The sequence below is a fragment of the Paramisgurnus dabryanus genome, chromosome 14, assembly GCF_030506205.2.
Source record: "Paramisgurnus dabryanus chromosome 14, PD_genome_1.1, whole genome shotgun sequence".
NCBI classification, from domain to species: domain Eukaryota; kingdom Metazoa; phylum Chordata; class Actinopteri; order Cypriniformes; family Cobitidae; genus Paramisgurnus; species Paramisgurnus dabryanus.
This window is the reverse complement of record NC_133350.1, coordinates 31,673,429-31,691,100: the sequence shown is the minus strand read 5'-3', so window position 1 is coordinate 31,691,100 and position 17,672 is coordinate 31,673,429. Positions and strand designations below refer to the sequence as shown.

The 17,672-nt window shown below is 49.8% G+C and overlaps 10 non-coding genes across 10 annotated transcripts; all 10 read right to left on the bottom strand.

Moving 5' to 3' along the window:
- Positions 1–44: 44 nt before the first annotated feature.
- On the bottom strand, positions 45–117 carry trnav-aac (transfer RNA valine (anticodon AAC)). Its single transcript has one exon. It is a non-coding gene; the product is annotated as a tRNA-Val (tRNA).
- Positions 118–768: 651 nt separating this feature from the next.
- Positions 769–840, bottom strand: trnac-gca (transfer RNA cysteine (anticodon GCA)). The gene has a single exon. It is a non-coding gene; the product is annotated as a tRNA-Cys (tRNA).
- A 462-nt stretch (positions 841–1,302) lies between these two features.
- On the bottom strand, positions 1,303–1,384 carry trnas-gcu (transfer RNA serine (anticodon GCU)). The gene has a single exon. It is a non-coding gene; the product is annotated as a tRNA-Ser (tRNA).
- An 815-nt stretch (positions 1,385–2,199) lies between these two features.
- trnav-aac (transfer RNA valine (anticodon AAC)) lies at positions 2,200–2,272 on the bottom strand. Its single transcript has one exon. It is a non-coding gene; the product is annotated as a tRNA-Val (tRNA).
- An 815-nt stretch (positions 2,273–3,087) lies between these two features.
- trnac-gca (transfer RNA cysteine (anticodon GCA)) lies at positions 3,088–3,160 on the bottom strand. Its single transcript has one exon. It is a non-coding gene; the product is annotated as a tRNA-Cys (tRNA).
- Positions 3,161–3,632: 472 nt separating this feature from the next.
- trnas-gcu (transfer RNA serine (anticodon GCU)) lies at positions 3,633–3,714 on the bottom strand. Its single transcript has one exon. It is a non-coding gene; the product is annotated as a tRNA-Ser (tRNA).
- An 816-nt stretch (positions 3,715–4,530) lies between these two features.
- Positions 4,531–4,603, bottom strand: trnav-aac (transfer RNA valine (anticodon AAC)). The gene has a single exon. It is a non-coding gene; the product is annotated as a tRNA-Val (tRNA).
- Positions 4,604–15,711: 11,108 nt separating this feature from the next.
- Positions 15,712–15,783, bottom strand: trnac-gca (transfer RNA cysteine (anticodon GCA)). The gene has a single exon. It is a non-coding gene; the product is annotated as a tRNA-Cys (tRNA).
- Positions 15,784–16,255: 472 nt separating this feature from the next.
- trnas-gcu (transfer RNA serine (anticodon GCU)) lies at positions 16,256–16,337 on the bottom strand. The gene has a single exon. It is a non-coding gene; the product is annotated as a tRNA-Ser (tRNA).
- Positions 16,338–17,154: 817 nt separating this feature from the next.
- trnav-aac (transfer RNA valine (anticodon AAC)) lies at positions 17,155–17,227 on the bottom strand. The gene has a single exon. It is a non-coding gene; the product is annotated as a tRNA-Val (tRNA).
- Between the last annotated feature and the right edge of the window lie 445 nt (positions 17,228–17,672).

Here is a 17,672-nt window from a genome sequence, read left to right as displayed (position 1 = left end):
CTCAAGAAAGGAATTTAACTTGCAGCGTATCAAAAGGAACACACTGTTTCTGCCCGGTTTCGAACCGAGGACCTTTCGCGTGTTAGGCGAACGTGATAACCACTACACTACAGAAACCCACATGCTCTGACACTTGGTTGTATCAACGCATTTTGTCACATATTTTGCGATCGTTAGACGCAGAATAACGCAGATATTTCCAAACCTGCTGCTGGTCGGCTACTGTCCTGCAGACTTCAGTTTCAACCCACCTCCAACACAACAGTCTGTAATTATCAAGCAACCTTGAACACCTTGATAAGCTGCTTCAGCTAAGTTTCATTGGGGTTGGAGCTAAAATCTGCAGGGCGGAAGCTCACCAGGAGCAGGGTCAAAGACCCCTGCTATAGTGTGAGCACACAATTTGTGAACTTTGGCTTCACATCGCATGGGATTTACTCGTATAGTGTACGTTGGCATTTAGCCACGACTGTGCTGAAATGGCACAGTGTATGCTCGTCTTTAGCGTTAGAACAGGGGTAGGCAACGCCGGTCCTGAAGTGCCGCAATGCTGCAGATTTTATTTCCAACCCTGAATAAACCTCATCCACCTGTGGTTCTCAGGTGACCTTTAGACCTTGGTTAGCCTGTTCATGTGGGCCTGATTGGAGCTGAACTCTGCAGGACTGCTGCACTCCAGGACCTACGTGAAAAGGATCCATGATGAACTTTGAGTCCGAAAGATTAACGCGGCAAACTACCGCAAAAGGTTACGGACATACAGGCTTAAGGGGGCACCCGGATTTGAACCGGGGACCTCTTGATCTGCAGTCAAATGCTCTACCACTGAGCTATACCCCCTATGAGAACACACGTGACTGAAGAATTGAAAAACCAACATGTGTTATGCTTCACCACAGTTAAAGCTGTCTTGATAATGTCCAAGTGAACGGTTAGACCTCCCTATCTGCGTTTAAACGCTCTAGCACTGACCTATAAAAATTGTGCTAGAGACAACGTATGTTTTCAACCATTCCGCTAAGGTTTTTCAGTTGTTATAATTCCTGTTCTGTTCCTCTTACAGCAAACATCAACAAAGGAAAATCCGCTCAACCCAGTCTTTACCACTTTCTAGACATTTGGCACATAGTCTGAAACTTTAAAGTCTGAAAACACTCAAGTGTCCATCAGAGACTCTGGATTGTAAGCACTTCAAAACTGGTGCAACGAAAACACGTTGCTTTGTCTAATGGGTAGCAGATCACTCCTAGAGGTGTGAGAAACAACGCAATGTTGCGTCTTAAAGAAAGTTCAACGTCACAACGACGAGGATGGGATTCGAACCCACGCGTGCAGAGCACAATGGATTAGCAGTCCATCGCCTTAACCACTCGGCCACCTCGTCCTGTGAGGCTGTCCTGTGAGACTTTCCCGTAACGCCTGCTGTGGGGCATTTTGCGATTCCTAAATTACCACCAAGTACGTAGTAGCGTGCATCAAATTGTTTCCGTTGTTGGTGTAATTAAACGTTATCTTTTAGAAAACGTTCATTTTGGCCTGACAGAAGGGAAACGCCTGAAGAGAACTGTGCATGAGCAATCCATCGCCTTAGACATGTTTAGAAATAATTTCAAGGACTGACCTTTAATTGATTGGGGTTCTTTTTCAAAATAGCTTTCATCGGATTTCGACATGAAACAGGCAAAAACCAAAGGAGACATTCAAATTTTTTTTAAAGGGAACAAGAGGTTTTCATTGGCTTATGTACACAGCCAACTGGCTGGGTAATGTTGACTAAACCTCAGTACACATACCTGCCGTCCGTTCAACTAACACTAACCGACGATCAGGTTTACAATAACGTGCATCAAACTGATGTAACTGTTGAGGTTGTTAAATCAACATGACCAAAACCCTGTCATATCTCTAACAAAGTGTTTATTTCAGTCGAACCGAGGACATTTGTGATAACCACATCACCACAGAAACCTGTTCCTTTGGATTCTATGTTTATTTTGATAGATTTGGCCACACACTTTCTCTCTGTGCAACACTTCCCAAAGGGGCAATGCTTTTCGCCCACTTGAGAACTGGCCACCTTTCATGCGTGAAGCGAATGTGACGGGCGGAACTGTGTGTAACTTTAAAAGTGCTTCATGATACAAGGAGTAACGTGGCTCAAGAAAGGAATTTAACTCGCAGCGTATCAAAAGAACACACTGTTTCTGCCCGGTTTCGAACCGAGGACCTTTCGCGTGTTAGGCGAACGTGATAACCACTACACTACAGAAACCCACATGCTCTGACACTTGGTTGTATCAACGCATTTTGTCACATATTTTGCGATCGTTTGAAGGGACCGCACAAACTGTATGAGAAAGGCGGTGCATTTCCCAGAAATGCATGGATGCTTCTTCTGAAACCGGCAAACAGCTACACACTTCTTAGTTTGGATATCTCTCCGATTTGTTTCAGAGATGACGTGTGAGCAGTCAAGTCTCAGCTCTGCGATCTGACCGAATAACGCAGATATTTCCAAACCTGCTGCTGGTCGGCTACTGTCCTGCAGACTTCAGTTTCAACCCACCTCCAACACAACAGTCTGTAATTATCAAGCAACCTTGAACACCTTGATAAGCTGCTTCAGCTAAGTTTCATTGGGGTTGGAGCTAAAATCTGCAGGGCGGAAGCTCACCAGGAGCAGGGTCAAAGACCTTTGCTATAGTGTGAGCACACAATTTGTGAACTTTGGCTTCACATCGGATGGGATTTACTCGTATAGTGTACGTTGGCATTTAGCCACGACTGCTGAAATGGCACAGTGTATGCTCGTCTTTAGCGTTAGAACAGGGGTAGGCAACGCCGGTCCTGAAGTGCCGCAATGGTGCAGATTTTATTTCCAACCCTGAATAAACCTCATCCACCTGTGGTTCTCAGGTGACCTTTAGACCTTGGTTAGCCTGTTCATGTGGGCCTGATTGGAGCTGGAGCTAAACTCTTCAGGACTGCTGCACTCCAGGACCTACGTGAAAAGGATCCATGATGAACTTTGAGTCCGAAAGATTAACGCGGCAAACTACCGCAAGAGGTTACGGACATACAGGCTTAAGGGGGCACCCGGATTAGAAACCAGGGAACTCTTGATCTGCAGTCAAATGCTCTACCACTGAGCTATACCCCCTATGAGAACACACGTGACTGAAGATTTGAAAAACCAACATGTGTTATGCTTCACCACAGTTAAAGCTGTCTTGATAATGTCCAAGTGAACGGTTAGACCTCCCTATCTGCGTTTAAACGCTCTAGCACTGACCTATAAAAATTGTGCTAGAGACAACGTATGTTTTCAACCATTCCGCTAAGGTTTTTCAGTTGTTATGATTCCTGTTCTTTTCCTCTTACAGCAAACATCAACAAAGGTAAATCCGCTCAACCCAGTCTTTACCACTTTCTAGACAGTTGGCACATAGTCTGAAACTTTAAAGTCTGAAAACACTCAAGTGTCCATCAGAGACTCTGGATTGTAAGCACTTCAAAACTGGTGCAACGAAAACACGTTGCTTTGTCTAATGGGTAGCAGATCACTCCTAGAGGTGTGAGAAACAACGTAAGCTTCGGAAATGTTGCGTCTTAAAGAAAGTTCAATGTCACAACGACGAGGATGGGATTCGTACCCACGCGTGCAGAGCACAATGGATTAGCAGTCCATCGCCTTAATCACTCGGCCACCTCGTCCTGTGAGGCTGTCCTGTGAGACTTTCCTGTAACCCCTGCTGTGGGGCATTTTGCGATTCCTAAATTACCACCAAGTACGTAGTAGCGTGCATCAAATTGTTTCTGTTGTTGGTGTAATTAAAAGTTATCTTTTAGAAAGCGTTCATTTTGGCCTGACAGAAGGGAAACGCCTGAAGAGAACTGTGCATGAGCAATCCATCGCCTTAGACATGTTTAGAAATAATTTCAAGGACTGACCTTTAATTGATTGGGGTTCTTTTTCAAAATAGTTTTCATCGGATTTCGACATGAAACAGGCAAAAACCAAAGGAGACATTCAAGACTTTATTTAAAGGGAACAAGAGGTTTTCATTGGCTTATGTACACAGCCAACTGGCTGGGTAATGTTGACTAAACCTCAGTACACTTACCTGCCGTCCGTTCAACTGACACTAACCGACGATCAGGTTTACAATAACGTGGATCAAACTGATGTAACTGTTGAGGTTGTTAAATCAACATGACCAAAACCCTGTCATATCTCTAACAAAGTGTTTATTTCAGTCGAACCGAGGACATTTGTGATAACCACATCACCACAGAAACCTGTTCCTTTGGATTCTATGTTTATTTTGATAGATTTGGCCACACACTTTCTCTCTGTGCAACACTTCCCAAAGGGGCAATGCTTTTCGCCCACTTGAGAACTGGCCACCTTTCATGCGTGAAGCGAATGTGACGGGCGGAACTGTGTGTAACTTTAAAAGTGCTTCATGATACAAGGAGTAACGTGGCTCAAGAAAGGAATTTAACTCGCAGCGTATCAAAAGAACACACTGTTTCTGCCTGGTTTCGAACCAAGGACCTTTCGCGTGTTAGGCGAACGTGATAACCACTACACTACAGAAACCCACATGCTCTGACACTTGGTTGTATCAACGCATTTTGTCACATATTTTGCGATCGTTTGAAGGGACCGCACAAACTGTATGAGAAAGGCGGTGCATTTCCCAGAAATGCATGGATGCTTCTTCTGAAACCGGCAAACAGCTACACACTTCTTAGTTTGGATATCTCTCCGATTTGTTTCAGAGATGACGTGTGAGCAGTCAAGTCTCAGCTCTGCGATTTGACCGAATAACGCAGATATTTCCAAACCTGCTGCTGGTCGGCTACTGTCCTGCAGACTTCAGTTTCAACCCACCTCCAACACAACAGTCTGTAATTATCAAGCAACCTTGAACACCTTGATAAGCTGCTTCAGCTAAGTTTCATTGGGGTTGGAGCTAAAATCTGCAGGGCGGAAGCTCACCAGGAGCAGGGTCAAAGACCCCTGCTATAGTGTGAGAAAGGGAAACTAGCATTTTCGCGGGAGTTGAGCCTATTCATATAGATTGCCATCGTACCACTAGTCACTCGGTGGGCTCGTAGACCTTTCGTGTACCTCCATAGACCGCTCAAATAAGCTACGACCGGGTCTTTCTGCCCTTTCGGTGGTTTAGGTGCCGTTTTCCCGCATAGGCCCTGTACGGACACCTCTAGGGGAGCCCTCGTCACACGGGGTAGTCCCGCGGCAAGCCTACTCGTCCACCTGATCGCCTACCATACATTATATGGGGCCCGCGGGAAGCCTATTCGTCCCCCTGACCGCATTTTTTCTTCATCTCGTCCACCGAGCGCCTACACTTCCCTCTGACCGTCGACCCTTCACCGTAGTCTTCCTCGCTCCCGCGGAAAGCCTATTCGACAGCCTACGTGTCCCCCTGACCACTTATTTTTCTTCATCTCGTCCAGGCAGTGCCTAATCCTCCCCCTGACCCCCTAGCCTCACCGGAGTCTTCCTCACCCGCGGAAAGCCTATTCGTCCCCCTGACCGCTTAGTTTCTTCATCTCGTCCAGGGAGCGCCTATTCGTCCCCCTGACCCCCTAGCCTCACCGGAGTCTTCCTCATCCTGCGGAAAGCCTATTCGTCCCCCTGACCGCTTATTTTTCTTCATCTCGTCCAGGCAGTGCCTATTCCTCCCCCTGACCCCCTAGCCTCACCGGAGTCTTCCTCGGTCCGCAGACGTCCTATTTCGTCCCCCTGACCGCCTACCCATCCCCCACACTCCCGTCTACTGTCGAATAAGCGGCGAACGTAAGGCGACGTATCTAGGCGACCGTAGGTCGTGGGGCCTCGAGACGGGGCTCGTTTTTCTCGTCGCGACCCACCGGCCCCGCGTATAAAGTTCCGCGTGCCCCGGGCCCCGTTAAGCGCTCGATCGGCCCCAAAAGCCAGCAAAAGCCTATTTTCTTAGGCTGTTACAGGACGCCGCGTATCTCTAAGGTCGAAGGTCGCGGGAGCCTCCAGATTTGGGTCGGTGGCACCTGAGGGGCCCCCGAACTGGCCCCTGAAGTTTCGGCCCTCTGCGTCGTTCCTAAGTATGGTTTTTGGCCTCTTGAGCAAAAATTAAATTTTAGAAATTTTTTGCCATTCAAAAGGGTCTGGAGGGTTTAGCCTGATAGAGCACACGAGAGATTTCTTTGCAAGGGGCAAAATTTTTTCGCCTAGCACCCAGGGAGCCGCCGCTCGGGTATGACGGGCGGGGGCCCCAGCCGAACCAGGGCGCAAAGTCTGGGGCCCCTCGGGCGCTCGGGGGCCGTACGGGACCCCCTGACGCCCCCAACTTACGCCATTATACGGTAGGCCGTCGGAGGTAGGGCTAGGGTTCGGGAGGCCCCGGGGCCCCGGGCCCCGGAATGCAACACGTCGGGTCCTCCGGGGCCCCTCTGTCGGGGCCCCGAGTTTCGCGGCTCCCGGTGCCCTCCCTGCGAACCAGGAAGTCCCACCTGTAACTTATTAGACGGCAGACGGACAGGCCTATATCTCAGGGGTCAAAGGTCGCAGGGGGCCCGAAACACGACTCGGCGTATCGACTCGGGACCACCTGTCGGGGCCCGGTGTTCCGCGTCTCCTGGCCCTTCCGAAGCGCGTTTCGTGGCAAAAAAAAAACGCTCCGCGAGCACATGGTGCTAGTGAGACCATGTGGTGCGGAGGTGTAAGAACGGATAACGAAAAACACTTTCTCGCGCCTGCCGTCCGTCGAGGGCCGCGCGACGTAAACACGTGCGAAGTTTGGGGCCCTTCGGGCCCTCGGGTGCCGTACGGGAGCCTTGTCCGTTTGGCGTCAAACAAGTGGCCGTTGGGAGTTTCCTGTTTGGCAGGAAGGTCGCAGGGGCCCGGAACTCGGCACGTCGCACCGCCTGGGGCCCCAGAGTCGGGGCCCCGAGTTCCACGGCCCCAGGCGCGACGGGAAGTCCCACCTGTAACTTATTAGACGGCAGACGGACAGGCCTATATCTCAGGGGTCAAAGGTCGCAGGGGCCCGAAACTCGGCACGGTGTAACGGCGAGGGCCCACGGGTCGGGGCCCGGAGTTCCGCGGCTCCAGGCCCCTCCCGACCCTGTTTTGTACCGTGAAGAAAATGCCTTCACGAGCACATGGTCTCATAGAGGCCTATGTAAGGAACAGAGACGTATGAAAAATAATAAAAAATACTTTTTTGCACCACAGGGACGCGACTCCGCCGTTCGTGGTCGAGGGCCACGCGACGCAACTTTCTGTAAAGTTTGGGGCCCTTCGGGCCCTCGGGTGCCGTACGGGAGCCGTGTCCGTTTGGCGTCAAACAAGTCGCCGGTGGGAGTTTCCTGTTTGGCAGGAAGGTCGCAGGGGCCCGGAACTCGGCACGTCGCACCGCCTGGGGCCCCAGAGTCGGGGCCCCGAGTTCCACGGCCCCAGGCGCGACGGGAAGTCCCACCTGTAACTTATTAGACGGCAGACGGACAGGCCTATATCTCAGGGGTCAAAGGTCGCAGGGGCCCGAAACTCGGCACGGTGTAACGGCAGGGGCCCACGGGTCGGGGCCCGGAGATCCGCGGCTCCAGGCCCCTCCCGACCCTGTTTTGTACCGTGAAGAAAATGCCTTCACGAGCACATGGTCTCATAGAGGCCTATGTAAGGCAGAGAGACTTATGAAAAATAATAAAAAATACTTTTTTGCACCTCAGGGACGCGACTCCGCCGTACGCCGTCGAGGGCCACGCGACGCAACTTTTTGTGAAGTTTGGGGCCCTTCGGGCCCTCGGGTGCCGTACGGGAGCCGTGTCCGTTTGGCGTCAAACAAGTCGCCGGTGGGAGTTTCCTGTTTGGCAGGAAGCTAGCAGGGGCCCGGAACTCGGCACGTCGCACCACCTGGGGCCCCAGAGTCGGGGCCCCGAGTTCCACGGCCCCAGGCGCGACAGGAAGTCCCACCTGTAACTTATTAGACGGCAGACGAACAAGCCTATATCTCAGGGGTCAAAGGTCGCAGGGGCCCGAAACTCGGCACGGCGTAACGGCGAGGGCCCCCAGTTTGGGGCCCAGAGTTCCACGGCTCCTGGCCCTTCCCGAGCCTGTTTGTTATTGGCTAATATTTTACAATTGGAGATGATTACTTAAAAAACTCTAAGTCCAAAACAGCATCCCGGTCGTAACTTAAATGCCATCCCAGTCATGGCTTAATTTACTTGAAATAAACATCCCAGTCATTGCTTAAATAAGCTTCAAATGTACATGATGTGCAAAAAAACTCTAAGTCCAAAACAGCATCCCAGTCGTAACTTAAATGCCATCCCAGTCATGACTTAATTTACTTGAAATTAACATCCCAGTCATAGCTTTTTCAGCTTAAGTTCTATAAGCTGTCATTGTACATCCCGACTGTAACTTAATCAAAAGGGCCTAAATAGGCTGTCATTGTACATCCTGACTGTAACTTATTTGACAGGACCCAAATAGGCTGTTATTGGACAAGCCGTTTTTAGCCTAATTATGCATAATTAAAATATGCAAATTACCCTATGACGTTAGACACGCCCCCCTGTAGGCGTGGGAACGAAAAAACGCCGTTTGAATTATGAATTTTGGCGAGTTAACCCTCTATTTAACACTGTCCAGCAACAGCCTATTTGGGCCCTTTCGAATAAGTTACAGCTGGGATGTACACCAACAACCTATTTTGGTTGCGTCGAATGAGTTACAGTCGGGATGTACAACAACAGCCTATTTCGGTCGCGTCAATTAGGTTACGGCCGGGATGTCCAACGACAATCTAATCGACCATGTCAAATAAGTTGCATTTGGGATAAAAATTCAAAAAATCATCCCGACTGTAACTTAATCTAAAGGGCCTAAATAGGCTGTTGCTGTACATCCCGACTGTAACTTAATCAAAAGCGACTAAAAAGGCTGTTGTTGTACATCCCAAACATAGCTTATTTGACAGGGCCCAAATAGGCTGTTTCTGGACAAGCCTTTTTTAGCCTAATTATGCAAAATTAAAATATGCAAATTACCCTATGACGTTAGACACGCCCACCTGTAGGCGTGGGAACGAAAAAACGCCATTTGAATTATGAATTATGACGAGTTAACACTCTAATTAACACTGTCCAGCAACAGCCTATTTGGGCCCTTTCGAATAAGTTACAGTCGGGATGTACATCAACAGCCTATTTCCATGGTGTCAAATGAGTTACAGTCGGGATGTACAACAACAGCCTATTTCGGTCGCGTCAAATAGGTTACGATCGGGATGTCCAATGGCAACTTAATCCACCATGTCGAATAAGTTGCAGTTGGGATAAAAATTCAAAAAATCATCCCGACTGTCACTTAATCTAAAGGGCCTAAATAGGCTGTTGCTGTACATCCCGACTGTAACTTAATCAAAAGGGCCCAAATAGGCTGTTGTTGTACATCCCAAACATAGCTTATTTGACAGGGCCCAAATAGGCTGTTGCTGGACAAGCCTTTTTTAGCCTAATTATGCAAAATTAAAATATGCAAATTACCCTATGACGTTAGACACGCCCCCCTGTAGGCGTGGGAACGAAAAAACGCCATTTGAATTATGAATTATGACGAGTTAACACTCTAATTAACACTGTCCAGCAACAGCCTATTTGGGCCCTTTCGAATAAGTTACAGTCGGGATGTACATCAACAGCCTATTTCCATGGTGTCAAATGAGTTACAGTCGGGATGTACAACAACAGCCTATTTCGGCCACGTCAAATAGGTTACGATCGGGATGTCCAATGGCAACTTAATCAACCATGTCGAATAAGTTGCAGTTGGGATAAAAATTCTAAAAATCATCCCGACTGTCACTTATTAGACGCGACCGACATAGGCTGTTGTTGTACATCCCGACTGTAACTTAATCAAAAGGGCCCAAATAGGCTGTTGTTGTACATCCCAAACATAGCTTATTTGACAGGGCCCAAATAGGCTGTTACTGGACAAGCCGTTTTTAGCCCAATTATGCATAATTAAAATATGCAAATTACCCTATGACATCAGACACGCCCCCTTGTACACTTGTGAACGAAAAAACGCCATTTGAATTATGAATTATGACGAGTTAACACTCTAATTAACACTGTCCAGCAACAGCCTATTTGGGCCCTTTCGAATAAGTTACAGCCGGGATGTCCAATGACAACCTAATCGACCATGTCGAATAAGTTGCGATTGGACTCTGGCAGGAGGTCCACCTTCGTGATCCAGGGTGCTCGACCCTTCCGACCAGGGAGCCCCATGGCCGGATACGGTGGTGTCCGACAACAGCCTATTCTGGTCGCGTCAAATAAGTTGCAGTTGGACACCACTTCCATGCCTCGGGGTGCTCGACCCAGCCAGCCCATCCGACCAGGGAGCTCCACGATCGTGTCCAACAACAGCCTATTCGGGTCTCGTCAAATAAGTTGCAGGTGGACACGGGCGGCTCATCCACATCCATGATCCAGGGGCTCGACCCACCCAGCCCTTCCGACCGGGGAGCCCCACGGTTACAACAGGACGAGATCAGCAAAAAAACTCTAAGTCCAAAAGAGCATCCCGTTCGTAGCTTTTTCACATGGTCAAAATAAGCTGATACCGGGATCGACCAACGCTCCAAAACCTAAGTCGATGGGGGTTGACCAACTGTGGGAAATCTTTTCGGGTTGACCAACGGTCGGAATTTCCATAAGGGCCGGGAGGATGGGGCTTTGTCCGGAGGGGGGGTGCTTAAGAGTGGGATGCCAGGGCCCAAACGGAGAGCCGGGTACGGTCTCTATGGAGCCCCAGGGTGTCCGACTCGGGGTCCGAGGGACCCCATGGTCGGGGACGGTGGTGTCCACCGACAGCCTATTCTGGTCGCGTCAAATAAGTTACAGTTGGACACGGGCAGCTCATGCACATCCATGATCAAGGGGTGCTCTACCCACCCAGCCCTTCCGACCGGGGAGCCCCACGGCTACAACAGGACGAGATCAGCAAAAAAACTCTAAGTCCAAAAGAGCATCCCGTTCGTAGCTTTTTCACATGGTCAAAATAAGCTGATACCGGGATCGACCAACGCTCCAAAACCTAAGTCGATGGGGGTTGACCAACTGTGGGAAATCTTTCGGGTTGACCAACGGTCGGAATTTCCGTAAGGGCCGGGAGGATGGGGCTTTGTCCGGAGGGGGGGTGCTTAAGAGTGGGATGCCAGGGCCCAAACGGAGAGCCGGGTACGGTCTCTATGGAGCCCCAGGGTGTCCGACTCGGGGTCCGAGGGACCCCATGGTCGGGGACTGTGGTGTCCACCGACAGCCTATTCTGGTCGCGTCAAATAAGTTGCAGTTGGACACGGGCAGCTTATGCACATCCATGATCCAGGGGGGCTCTACCCGCCCAGCCCTTCCGACCAGGGAGCTCCAGGATCGTGTCCACCGACAGCCTATTCTGGTCGCGTCAAATAAGTTGCAGTTGGACACGGGCAGCTTATGCACATCCATGATCCAGGGGGGCTCTACCCGCCCAGCCCTTCCGACCAGGGAGCTCCAGGATTGTGTCCACCGACAGCCTATTCTGGTCGCGTCAAATAAGTTGCAGTTGGACACAGGCTGGAGATCCACCTCCGTGACCCAGGGTGCTCGACCCACCCGACCAGGGAGCGAGCCCCATGGCCGGATACGGTGGTGTCCAACGACAGCCTAGTCTGGTCGCGTCGAATAAGTTACGACCGGACAAGATCGGCTTAAAAACTCTAAGTCCAAAACAGCATCCCGTTCGTAACTTTTTACACGATCAAAATAAGCTGTCACCGGGATCGACCAACGCCACATCCATGATCCAGGGCGCTCGACCCACCCAGCCCATCCGACCAGGGAGCACCATGGCCGGATACGGTGGTGTCCAAAACAGCATCCCGCACGTAGCTTATTTTGACCCGTGGAATAAGTTACGACCGGACAAGATCGGCTTAAAAACTCTAAGTCCAAAACGGCATCCCGTTCGTAACTTTTTACACGATCAAAATAAGCTGTCACCGGGATCGACCCACACCACATCCATGATCCAGGGTGCTCGACCCACCCAGCCCTTCCGACCAGGGAGCACCATGGTCGGATAGACCGTGTCCAACAACAGCTTATGCTGAGTCCATCAAATAAGTTACAACTGGACAAGCTGACCAAGAAACCTCTCTAACATCTGTCACTGGGTTCGACCAATGCCACATCCACGATCCAGGGCGCTCGACCCACCCAGCCCATCCGACCAGGGAGCACCATGGCCGGATACGGTGGTGTCCAAAACAGCATCCCGTTCATAACTTATTACATGGGGAAAATAAGCTGTTACTGGACAACGTTAACGGGGTCGTATCTCGGCCGGGGAAGGTGCTACGGACACGGGGCACGGCTCGTCGGAAAGGTCTCTCGGCGGGGCGTCCGTGGGTGCCGGTCCCGAAGACCTCGGTCGAACGGGGCCGGAGCTACGGCCGTGGGAAAATCAAGGGAGGGACGCCGTATCTCGGCCGGGGAAGGTGCTACGGACACGAGGCACGGCTCGTCGGAAAGGTCCCTCCGCGGGGCGTCCGTGGGTGCCGGTCCCGATCGGCTAGAGTGAACGGTGCCGGAGCTACGGCCGTTGGAATACTAGGCTGTTTTTGTTCAGTTCATCCCGCGCGTAGCTTATTTTGACCCGTGGAATAAGTTACGACCGGACAAGATCGGGTGAAAAACTCTAAGTCCAAAACAGCATCCCAGTCATAGCTTAAATTGCTTAGGGATTTCGCGTCAAATACGTTACAGTCGGGATGTACAATGACAACCTATTCAACCGTGTCGAATAGGGTACATTTGGGATACAATTTCAAAAGATCATCCCGACTGTAACTTATTTGACGAGACTGAAATAGGCTGTTATTGTACATCCCGAATGTAGCTTATTTTGACCTGTAAAATAAGTTACGACCGGACAAGATCGGGTGAAAAACTCTAAGTCCAAAACAGCATCCCAGTCATAGCTTATTCAGCTTAAGTTCCGTAAGCTGTCATTGTACATCCCGACTGTAACTTATTTGACAGGACCCAAATAGGCTGTTGCTGGACAAGCCGTTTTTAGCCTAATTATGCATAATTAAAATATGCAAATTACCCTATGACGTTAGACACGCCCCCCTGTAGGCGTGGTAACGAAAAAACGCCATTTGAATTATGAATTATGACGAGTTAACACTCTAATTAACACTGTCCAGCAACAGCCTATTTGGGCCCTTTCGAATAAGTTACAGTCGGGATGTACATCAACAGCCTATTTATATGGTGTCAAATGAGTTATAGTCGGGATGTACAACAACAGCCTATTTCGGTCGCGTCAAATAGGTTACGGTCGGGATGTCCAATGGCAACTTAATCAACCATGTCAAATAAGTTGCATTTGGGATACAAATTCAAAAAATTATCCCGACTGTAACTTATTTGACGAGACTGAAATAGGCTGTTATTGTACATCCCGAATGTAGCTTATTTTGACCTGTAAAATAAGTTACGACCGGACAAGATCGGGTGAAAAACTCTAAGTCCAAAACAGCATCCCAGTCATAGCTTATTCAGCTTAAGTTCCATAAGCTGTCATTGTACATCCCGACTGTAACTTATTTGACAGGACCCAAATAGGCTGTTTCTGGACAAGCCGTTTTTGGCCTAATTATGCATAATTAAAATATGCAAATTACCCTATGACGTCAGACACGCCCCCCCGTAGGCGTGGGAACGAAAAAACGCCGTTGGACTTAGGAATTTTGACGAGTTAACCCTCTATTTAACGCTGTCCAGCAACAGCCTATTTGGGCCCTTTCGAATAAGTTACAGCCGGGATGTACAACGGCAGCCTATTTTGGTAGCGTCAAATAGGTTACGGCCGGGATGTCCAACGACAACCTAATCGACCATGTCAAATAAGTTGCATTTGGGATACAAATCCCGGTCGCTGTACATCCCGGCCGCAACCTATTTTGACCCTTGAAATAAGTTACGACCGGACGAGATCGGATGAAAAACACCAAGTCCAAAACTGCATCCCGGTCGTGGCCTAAATTGACCCGTGAAATAAGTTGCGACCGGCATCCCGGTCGTGGCCTAAACTGCCAGTCAAATGAGTTACGGTCGGGATGACCGCTGGCAACCTAATCGACCGTGTGAAATAAGTTACGTTTGGGATAGAAATTGAAAAATGGATCCCGACCGTAACCTATTTGACGCGACTAAACTAGGCTGTCGTTGTACATCCCGGTCGCAACCTATTTTGACCCTTAGAATAAGTTACGACCGGACAAAGGTTGTTGTTGTACCTCCCGGCCATAGCCTATTTTGACGAGGCGGAATAAGTTGCGACCGGACGAGATCGGTCGAAAACTCTAAGTCCAAAACGGCATCCCGTTCATAACTTATTCACCCGGTCAAAATAAGCTACGGCCGGACACGTCTCTGGCGGTCAGGGGGACGAAAGGCCGTCGTTTGGGTGGCGGACGGGAGCTAAGCGGTCAGGAGGACGGATAGGCCTTCCGCGGGAGAGCGTAGGCGGTCAGGGGGACGAATAGGCCTTCCGCGGGAGGCCCAAGGCGGACAGGGGGATGACCTCTGGGTCGTTTAAGCTGCTTCCGGGTCGTAGTCGGTCAGGGGGATGTTTAGGCCTTCCGCGGGATGCCCGTAAGCGACCCGCGGGAGTTTTAGGCCTTCCGCGGGAGGGAAGGCGACGGTAGGTGGCGAACGGGATGCAAAGCCGTCGGATAAGTTGCGGGCGGGCCCTTGCGAAAGCGCACCAAGGGGGACGATAGGCGCTCGGCGGACGTCCCGGCCGTCACCTAAACTGATCGGTCGCCTAGGCCGCTGCCGGGAGGCGGGGCGCCCCCCTGTGGCGACCGCAGGCCACTGCGGCCGCCCCTTGCCAAAAGCGCACCAAGGGGGACGATAGGCGTTCGGTGGGATGACACCCCCCACCTAATCGACGACGTCGACTAAGCTGTGGCCGGGAGTGGTGGCGCCACCCCGTGGCCGAGGCCCGAACTGCCCCTGACTCGACGTTCCGCAGGCCGTTTTTGGAAATTCGCCAGGACCCCCCCTTGGGGTCTCGAGCCCCGAAAACCCCTCCGCATCGTGCCAGGGGTGGGGTACTACCCCCCTGAGGCGTTTTGGGGGCGGGGAAAAATCATCTAGGGGGCGGTGCGCAACGTCCAAGACAAGCCTACCGTTCGCCGTCATTTAAGCAGCTCAGAGTCCCCTCAACGGATTTGCTTCCCTAAGGCGAGCACACAATTTGTGAACTTTGGCTTCACATCGCATGGGATTTACTCGTATAGTGTACGTTGGCATTTAGCCACGACTGTGCTGAAATGGCACAGTGTATGCTCGTCTTTAGCGTTAGAACAGGGGTAGGCAACGCCGGTCCTGAAGTGCCGCAATGCTGCAGATTTTATTTCCAACCCTGAATAAACCTCATCCACCTGTGGTTCTCAGGTGACCTTTAGACCTTGGTTAGCCTGTTCATGTGGGCCTGATTGGAGCTGGAGCTAAACTCTGCAGGACTGCTGCACTCCAGGACCTACGTGAAAAGGATCCATGATGAACTTTGAGTCCGAAAGATTAACGCGGCAAACTACCGCAAGAGGTTACGGACGTACAGGCTTAAGGGGGCAACCGGATTTGAACCGGGGACCTCTTGATCTGCAGTCAAATGCTCTACCACTGAGCTATACCCCCTTTGAGAACACACGTGACTGAAGAATTGAAAAACCAACATGTGTTATGCTTCACCACAGTTAAAGCTGTCTTGATAATGTCCAAGTGAACGGTTAGACCTCCCTATCTGCGTTTAAACGCTCTAGCACTGACCTATAAAAATTGTGCTAGAGACAACGTATGTTTTCAACCATTCCGCTAAGGTTTTTCAGTTGTTATGATTCCTGTTCTGTTCCTCTTACAGCAAACATCAACAAAGGAAAATCCGCTCAACCCAGTCTTTACCACTTTCTAGACAGTTGGCACCTAGTCTGAAACTTTGAAGTCTGAAAACACTCAAGTGTCCATCAGAGACTCTGGATTGTAAGCACTTCAAAACTGGTGCAACTTAAACACGTTGCTTTGTCTAATGGGTAGCAGATCACTCCTAGAGGTGTGAGAAACAACGTAAGCTTCGGCAATGTTGCGTCTTAAAGAAAGTTCAACGTCACAACGACGAGGATGGGATTCGAACCCACGCGTGCAGAGCACAATGGATTAGCAGTCCATCGCCTTAACCACTCAGCCACCTCGTCCTGTGAGGCTGTCCTGTGAGACTTTCCCGTATCGCCTGCTGTGGGGCATTTTGCGATTCCTAAATTACCACCAAGTACGTAGTAGCGTGCATCAAATTGTTTCCGTTGTTGGTGTAATTAAACGTTATCTTTTAGAAAACTTTCATTTTGGCCTGACAGGAGGGAAACGCCTGAAGAGAACTGTGCATGAGCAATCCATCGCCTTAGACATGTTTAGAAATAATTTCAAGGACTGACCTTTAATTGATTGGGGTTCTTTTTCAAAATAGTTTTCATCGGATTTCGACATGAAACAGGCAAAAACCAAAGGAGACATTCAAGACTTTATTTAAAGGGAACAAGAGGTTTTCATTGGCTTATGTACACAGCCAACTGGCTGTGTAATGTTGACTAAACCTCAGTACACTTACCTGCCGTCCATTCAACTAACACTAACCGACGATCAGGTTTACAATAACGTGCATCAAACTGATGTAACTGTTGAGGTTGTTAAATCAACATGACCAAAACCCTGTCATATCTCTAACAAAGTGTTTATTTCAGTCGAACCGAGGACATTTGTGATAACCACATCACCACAGAAACCTGTTCCTTTAGATTCTATGTTTATTTTGATAGATTTGGCCACACACTTTCTCTCTGTGCAACACTTCCCAAAGGGGCAATGCTTTACGCCCACTTGAGAACTGGCCACCTTTCATGCGTGAAGCGAATGTGACGGGCGGAACTGTGTGTAACTTTAAAAGTGCTTCATGATACAAGAAGTAACGTGGCTCAAGAAAGAAATTTAACTCGCAGCGTATCAAAAGGCATACACTGTTTCTGCCCGGTTTCGAACCGAGGACCTTTCGCGTGTTAGGCGAACGTGATAACCACTACACTACAGAAACCCACATGCTCTGACACTTGGTTGTATCAACACATTTTGTCACATATTTTGCGATCGTTTGAAGGGACCGCACAAACTGTATGAGAAAGGCGGTGCATTTCCCAGAAATGCATGGATGCTTCTTCTGAAACCGGCAAACAGCTACACACTTCTTAGTTTGGATATCTATCCGATTTGTTTCAGAGATGACGTGTGAGCAGTCAAGTCTCAGCTCTGCGATCTGACCGAATAACGCAGATATTTCCAAACCTGCTGCTGGTCGGCTACTGTCCTGCAGACTTCAGTTTCAACCCACCTCCAACACAACAGTCTGTAATTATCAAGCAACATTGAACACCTTGATAAGCTGCTTCAGCTAAGTTTCATTGGGGTTGGAGCTAAAATCTGCAGGGCGGAAGCTCACCAGGAGCAGGGTCAAAGACCCCTGCTATAGTGTGAGCACACAA